This window comes from Vombatus ursinus, unplaced genomic scaffold (genome assembly GCF_900497805.2).
Source record: "Vombatus ursinus unplaced genomic scaffold, bare-nosed wombat genome assembly UNPS02014864.1, whole genome shotgun sequence".
Lineage (NCBI taxonomy): Eukaryota > Metazoa > Chordata > Mammalia > Diprotodontia > Vombatidae > Vombatus > Vombatus ursinus.
In genome coordinates this window covers 4,867,612-4,875,503 of record NW_020954642.1, presented here as the reverse complement: position 1 = coordinate 4,875,503, position 7,892 = coordinate 4,867,612, and positions in this window count along the sequence as shown.

The following is a 7,892-nucleotide window of genomic DNA, read 5'->3' as shown; positions in this document are numbered from 1 at the left end:
TTAAAGCTCTTCAGTTCCTTGGTTTTTCTTCTGGACTCCATTTGAGTTTCCTTAGTAAAGATACTAGAATGGTTTGCCATTTCCCTCTCCAGCTCATTTTACAAATGAAGAAATTGAAGCCAACAAGGTTAAGTGACTTGCCCAGGGTCACATAGCTAGTAAGTGTTTGAGGCAGGATTTGAACACACAGTGCTAAACTCTGGGAATACAAATACCAGAAGAAAGATGGCCCCTGACTTCTGGGAGCTTACATTCTGGTGGAGGGAAACAACACAGAAAGAATGGACGGGGTGGGGCAGCTAGGTGGTGCAGTAGATGGAGCTCCAGCCAGGGAGTCAGGAGAACTTGAGTTCAAATCCAGCCTCAGACACTTGACACTTAGTAGCTGTGTGACCCTAGGCAAGTCACTTAACCCCAATTGCCTCACCAAAAAGCAAAAAAAAAAGAAAAAAAGAATGGGGGGGGTGGAGGAGGGGGGAAGAGAGAAAGGTACCATTCAGAAAGTACCTGGAGAGTAAGGAGTGTGGTATGGAGAGGAAGTGATGAAGAATCAGCTTGTGAGTCATGGTATCTGTCCTGAAAGAATTCACTTAAAGCCCATCTCCAAGTCAAATAAAAGGTGACAAGCCCAGGGAGGCAGAGCAGCAGCAGACCTTGATCCCCATGGGTGACAGAGTCCTAAGCCAGGTTATATGCCTGGTCTATATACAGTTTAACAGCATAAAGGGAGGATGGAGCTACTACAGTTAAGAAAATGGGGGGGGGGGGGAACAGGAGAGGGGAGTGCTGTTTCAGAATGTCCCCTAGTCCATACAAATAAGCCAAGGAAGCAGGAAAGGGGAAAGGGGCGCACTGCTCTGGAAAGGCTGCAATGTCAGGTAGTCGAGAGGTGCTTTGTGAATGCACGCAGATAAGCCCACTGTGGAGGGTGTCAATGCATCTCTCTTCTTGAGGTCTGATTGTGATTTATGAGCACTTTCCGGCTGGTCATGTCCTGCATCCTGCCTGCCCCATCTGCCTCAAACACTCTATTCACCTGATCAGAATGAAGACATGATTGGCTAGGGCCTGCTCCTTAAAATGAAGATTTGAAGGGCTCCCATCAGGCAGAACCCAGGACCTCACCAGGCCGCCCATTCTACGTTTGAACAGTTCTAATACCTAGCACATTTTTCTGGGCATCAAGCCTAATTTTGCCTCTGGCAACTTCCCCTCAATCTTGCTGGTCCTGCCCTTTGGGAACCAAACAGACCAAGTCTAATTCCTCCTCATTATGATCTTTCAAGTGGTAAGACCAAAGGTGCTTCTACCCTCATCAAACCAAGGAGATCCAAATTCTTAATGGCTTTGAGGCAAGATCTCCATGGGGGTCATAACCCACTAGATCCTGCATGATCGCTTCTCAGGGATGGTGTCGAGGATGGTTCTTGTCCAGGTAGAAGTGGGTCTAGGTGGCTTCTCAGGTGTCTTTTGATTGAGACTCTGTTGTTTGGCCAGTCTCCACCCACTCTCCTATTGAGGACTTGGAGCTGTCAATGAGGCCCCCAAATAAATAGACAGCATGGTTCCAAGAACCTTCCCCGGGGAATAAAGATAAAGACAACAACCCCCACTCCATGCTTTATGGGTTATCTAAATGAAAGAATGCTCCAAATCACTAATAATAAGAGAAATGCAAACCAAAACAACCCTCAGGTTTCACGTCACAAACAAAAAACTGACAGAGGTAACAAAACATGGGAATAGTAAATGTGGAAGTAGTTGTGTAAAGACAGACATATTAATGCATTGCTGTTGGAGCTGTGAATTAGGCCAACAATTCTGGGAAATGATTTGGAATTAATAGTAATATTACCTAATAATAGCTAGCATTTGTTTAATGCATTAAGATTTACAAAGTGCTTTACAAATATTATCTCATTTGATCCTCACAAGAACCCTGGGAGGCAGGTGCTATTATTATGCTCATTTTACAAATGAGGAAACTGAGGCAAACAGAAGTTAAGCGACTTGCCCAGGGTCACACAGATAATAAGTGTCTGGAGGTTGGAATTGAATTCAGCACTTCCTGACTCCAGGTCCAGCATTCTATCCATTCTATCCACTGCACTACATAGTTGCATAATCATACAAAGAAAATGACTTAAACATCCATGCTTTTTGAACCTGTGGTCAAAGCTGTACTAGGAGGCTGAAGATTAGCAGGGAGTCAGGAAGTAGCTCTAGGACTGTGGCTGGACTGTGGAATGGTTAGAGACCTGGCTGGGTATAGACTCAGCTATTTGTCTATAGTTAGAGAGTGACTGATGATGGGTGAAGAAAAGAACTGGGAAGGATCATGCATTCAGTATGAGAGAATTTAAGAAATAATGGTGACAGCATTTACATAGCGCTTTGAGGTTTGCAGGGCACTTTACTAACATGATCTCATTTGAGCCTCACAACAATCCTGAGAGGCATAAGGTATTATTATTAACCCCATTTTACAGATGAGGAAACTGGGGCAGACAGAGGTTACATGCCTCGTCCAGGGTCACACAGCTACTGGCTGAGGACCAGATATGAATTCAGGTCTTGCTGACTCCAAGCCCAGCACTTTATCCACTGCTCCACCAGCTCCCTTTTAATGAGTGTATGGGGGAGAGTGTGGAAGGAACAGTTCTGCTACTGGCAATCTGCAGCAGCATGGAGAGCTGAGGTTGATTCAGGTTGATCAACAAAAGCCGTCCAGGACTGAACTGCCCTACAGTACTTTCCAGCCCAGCTGCCTGCTAGAATTTCCTGTTATATGATTCTCCGTCTTCTGCCTGGGAGGTTTTGAAAGTTGTTTCTCCATGTTGGAAGGGCCTCCCCTTCTTACCCTTCTTGGCAGAGACTTTAACTTTTCTCAAAAGTACAGCTCAGGTTCTACCTTACACCTGGGACTGTCCCTGCTGCCCCTACCTGTTGGTGCTCTGCCTCTCTGCCTCTCTCTTTGTCTGGCTCTATCTCTGTCTGTCTCTGTCTCTGTATCTGATTCTGTCTTTCTCTCTCTCTCTTACTTTGCATATATTTTGTATTTATTTTCATATGTACTCTGTTCTCCCAATCCCTTGAGGACAGGGAGTCACATTCTTTTTCTTTCTTTCTCTGTTCCTCGCTTCCTTCTTTCCTTCCTTCCTTCCTTCTCTTTCTCTTCTTATTTCTCTCTTCCTTCCTTTCTTTCTTCCTTTCTTGCTTTCTTTTCTTGTTTTTCTCTTTCTTTTTTATTCCTTCCTTCATCTCTTTCTTCTTCCTTGCTTCTTCTCTTTTTCTTTCTCTTCTTGTTTCTCTTTCTTCTGTCTTCTTCCTCTCTTTTTCCTCATTTCCCTCTTCCTCCCTCCCTCCTTCTTTCTTTCTTTCTTCCTTTCTCTCTCTCTCTTTCTTTCTCACTGTATCCCCAGCCCCTCACTCAATGCCCTACATGAAGTAGATTATTTAATAAATATTGCAGTGAATGGAATTGAATTGTATGTGGGCAAATGTCAACAAGCTTCTTCCTGACTAGGATTTGAGGACTTAGTATTGAGCAGGTCAAAGAGGAGGAAGGCAACTTCCCTGAAGGTGTTTGAGCTACATTTTATAGGTGCCCAAAACTAGTAGGAAAAAGTTGGCCAAAACCATCCAGCCCCATCTTATAGCATGTATTATAGCGAGCTCTATTGGTGTTGTATTTATTCTCTTCATATATTTACATAGATACTTATTAATTTCTCCATGAGGATGCAAATTCCTGGAAAGTTGAGATTGTTTCATTCTTTGTATGTGTATCCTGGCTCCTGGCACAGTATCTAGCACATAGTAGATGCTTAATAAATGTTTGTTGTTTATTCAGTATCCTACACCTCCCCCCCCCCATTAGATTGTAAGCCCCTTGAGGGAAAGTGTTTTTCACCTAAATTTTGTATCCCTTCCACCACCCATCATAATCCTCTGCACTTAGTTGACATGATACCTCTTTGGAGTATTGTACCATATCACTGAGAAGCAACAACCAGTGTTGTGGAAAGAAGGCTGGTCTTGAAGTCAAGGGAGACCTGGGTTTCTAACCCTGTTCTATCATATACTAGAAGATTTGTCGAGTGACTTTGGGTTGGTGGTGCAGCCTTATCACCAGTGCTGTCTTAGTTCAGGTTCGATTTTAGGATGAAATGAGGCACTTGTAAGTCATTGGACATTATGAAAAGAAGTTTACTTTGTCCTAGCACATTGAAGACATGCAGCAAGGACTCAGGAGCACTTAGATCCTCTGGATGTAGCCTCCCTTTTCTCCATATGGAAAGTAATCTAGTGAGTAAGTCATCAGACTATGATGACTCAGGTGGTCTAGGCACCCACCAAGTCTGAGAGGCCCAAACTCCTTGTAGCTGGGAGTTTTGATGTCCTTAATTACCAGGAAGCTTAGTCAGGGAAGCTGGGGCCAATCAGGTCCCAGGGACGGCTTTAATTTCTTTTAGGTAAAGCCTCCCCATGTAGTGGGAGGAAGGAAAGAAACTTAGTCAGGGAGACATTGGTCCTATCATGCCTTGGGTGAGCCACTTGGTATCTCTGAGTCTCAGTTCCCTCAAATGCAAAATAAGAGTAATTTTTATGATACTCACTTTATAGGTCTATGGTGAGGAAAATGCCTACTGTAAAGTCCTATAGAGATGGGAGCTGGTGTGACATTTCTCTACCTTAGCACCAACTTGCATACTTCACACCCTTACACAGAAGAGGATGTTTAAAAAGACCTTTATACGTGCTGTGTCATTTGATCCTCAGAACAGCCTTGTGAGATAGGTGTTGTTATTACCCCCATTTTACAGATGAAGAAACTGAGGCAAATAGTGGTTAAGTAACTTGTCCAAGTCACACAGCTGACCCTGTAAATGTCAGTAAGTGTCTGAGTCAGGATTCAAACTCAAATTTTCCTGATTCCAAGTCTCATGCTCTGTTTTCCACTGGGCCACTTAGCTACCCTTGGAAGCTTGGCATAATTGGGGGGAGGGGGATCCAAAGATAGAGTCAAAACACCAGGAGATTCTAGCATTTATTAGCTATGTCACTTTGAGCAAGTCACTTCCTATTCAGGTCCTCAGTTTCCACATCTGTAAAATCAGAACATTAATACTTGCACTACCCACCTTCTAGGGCTGTTTGTAAAGTGTTGCTTAAATGCAAACAATTATTAGTCTTTTTTAGTATTGTTTTCTTACTATGCTTAATCTTCTTAAAATGCTATAGCTATAATATTGTCAAGAGAAGCAGCAAATCAAAATGCAGAATGAGACAATGCTTTCTGGATATGGCCAATGTGGAAGTTTGTTTTGATCAACTATGCAGGTTTGCAATGAATTCTGTTTTTCTTGTATTCTCAATGTTGGGGTTGGAGTGGGAGGATGAAAAGATGGATCTTGGCTGATTAAAACAAAATATATATGTCTATGTGTGTATATGTATAAATGTATACTATGTATGTGTGTATATATATATATATATATAAATTATATGTATATATGTATACACACAAACACACACTTGGGAACTCTAATCAACACAATGAGGGACCACAATTCCCGATATTTCATGAAGAAATGTACTGCCTACTTCCTGACACAGAAGTGATAGACTCAAAGCACAGATTGAGACATGATTTTTAGACATGGCCAATGAGAAATTTTATTTTACTGGACTATACATGCTTGTAATGGGGGTTTTGTTTTCCTTGCTTTTTCAGTGTGTGGGGAGAGGGAGGAAGAGAGGGAGAGGAGACTGATCTTTGTTTGTAAATTGAATAAAATTTTTATTAAGAGAAACAGCACAGGGGCAGCTAGGTGGCATAGTGGATGGAGTACCAGTTCTAGAATTAGGAGGACCTGAGTTCAAATTTGACTTCAGACACTTACTAGCTATGTGACCTTGGGCAAGTCACTTAACCCCCATTGCCACAGCAAGAGAGAGACAGAGGCAGAGACAGAGACAGAAAGAGACAGAGAAACACACAGAGAGAGACAGAGACACAGAGAGAGGCAGAGATGGAGACAGAGAGAAAGAGAGAGAGAGAAGCAGCACAGCGTAGGTGGAGAGCCTAGGAGTCAGGATGATCTGGGTTCAAGTCCTACCCTGACACATGGACACATCACTTAACCTCTCAGTGTAGCAGGCAACTCTCTCTAGCCATTGATTACAAGAGATGCTGGTAGGCATCAGTGAAGTGACTTTGAGGAGATAGACTCTTGTTGGAGGGCCTATCCTTGGTGCTGGCTTCTAGGGGAATGCTCACAGAGTGTTCTCAGGACCTTGCCCTTGCAGCTTTTTGTTTTTGTTTTTGTTTTTGTTTTTGTTTTTCAGGAATCCAGCTAGTGAAAGGGAAGGAATTTCTCTTCTTATATAAACAAACAATAAACTTTCAGGGGATATACTCAGGAGGAGTCTCTCTTAGGGTATTTGTTGGTGTATGTCTCCTGTGACAAAGTAAAATATATAAATTTTTGTAAAAAGAAAAAAATGCAAGTTCTGAAGCTAGCAACTGTGGGGTGTCTCAGGCCCAAGGAACAGAGCAGGGTATGTATCACTTCCAGCCTCCAACACAATCTGAAGCCTATAGATGAATAACTGAGGCAGGAAATCCAGACCAAAAAGGACCCTACAATTCTCCTGCTCTAAGCCAAAAGAGCTTTACAAAATACAAACAAAAACCTTTGGGGAAACCTGGAAAGCAGTCCAGCAGAAATTAAGTTTAAACCAAAATCTCATGCCACATACCACAACAAACTCCAAATTAATGTGTGATTTAGATATAAAAGGATACATTATAAACAAATTAGAGGATCAAAAAAATGAGATTTTGTTTGTTTTTTTGGGTCTTTGGGCTTATTTAACACTAAGTTGTTCAGTCATTTTTGAGTTGTGTCTGATACTTCATGGCTCTATTTGCAGTTTTCTTGGCAAAGATACTGGAGTGATTTGCTGTTTCCTTCTCCAGCTCATTTTATAGGTGAGGAAATTGAAGCAGAGTTAAATGACTTGCCCAGGGTTACACAGCTAGTAAGTATTTGAGGTCAAATTTGAAATCAGGTCCTCCTGACACCAGGGCCAGTGCTCTATCCACTAGTCACTTAGCTACCCATGTTACTATGTTCCTTTGTTTCTGGATCTTGTGTACCCAATCTGTTCCACTGATCAATTTTTCTATTTTTTTCTACCAGTATCAAAAATTTTTGATGACTACTGCTGTGTAATACAGTTTTGAGATCTAGCACTGCTAGGTCCCCTTTCTTACCACTTTTTTTTCATTGTTCTCCCTAAGACTCTTTGTTCTTCCAGATAAACATTGTTATCATTTTCCCTAAGCATACAGGTAATCCTTTGGCCCTATTGATTGGTATGGAACTGAATAAGTAAATTAATTTAGGAATTTTTTTATATTGGCATGCCCTAACCATAAACAATTTATATCGTTTCAGCTATTAAGACCTATCTTTGTGTAAAAAGGTGTTTTGAAGTTGTCTTCTTATATTTCCCATGTGTGTCTTTGTAAGTAGATTCCCAAATATTTCATATATTCTGTAGTTATTTTAAATAAAATTTCTGTTTTGATCTCTTCCATTGAGTTTTGTTGATAGTACACAAATATGCTAATCATTTATGTGGAGTTGTTTTATATCCTGCTACTTTCCTGGTTATTGAGTATTTCAATTAATTTTAGGAGAATCTGGGTTTCTCTAAATGGACTGTTAATATCACATGTGAAAAGTGATGATTTTGTTTCATCTTTGCCTATGCTCATTCCCTCAGTTACTTTTTCTTGTTTTATTGCTATAGGTGGCATTTCTACCACTACATCAAATAATAGTGATGGATATCATTGCTAAACTCTTGATGTTACTGGA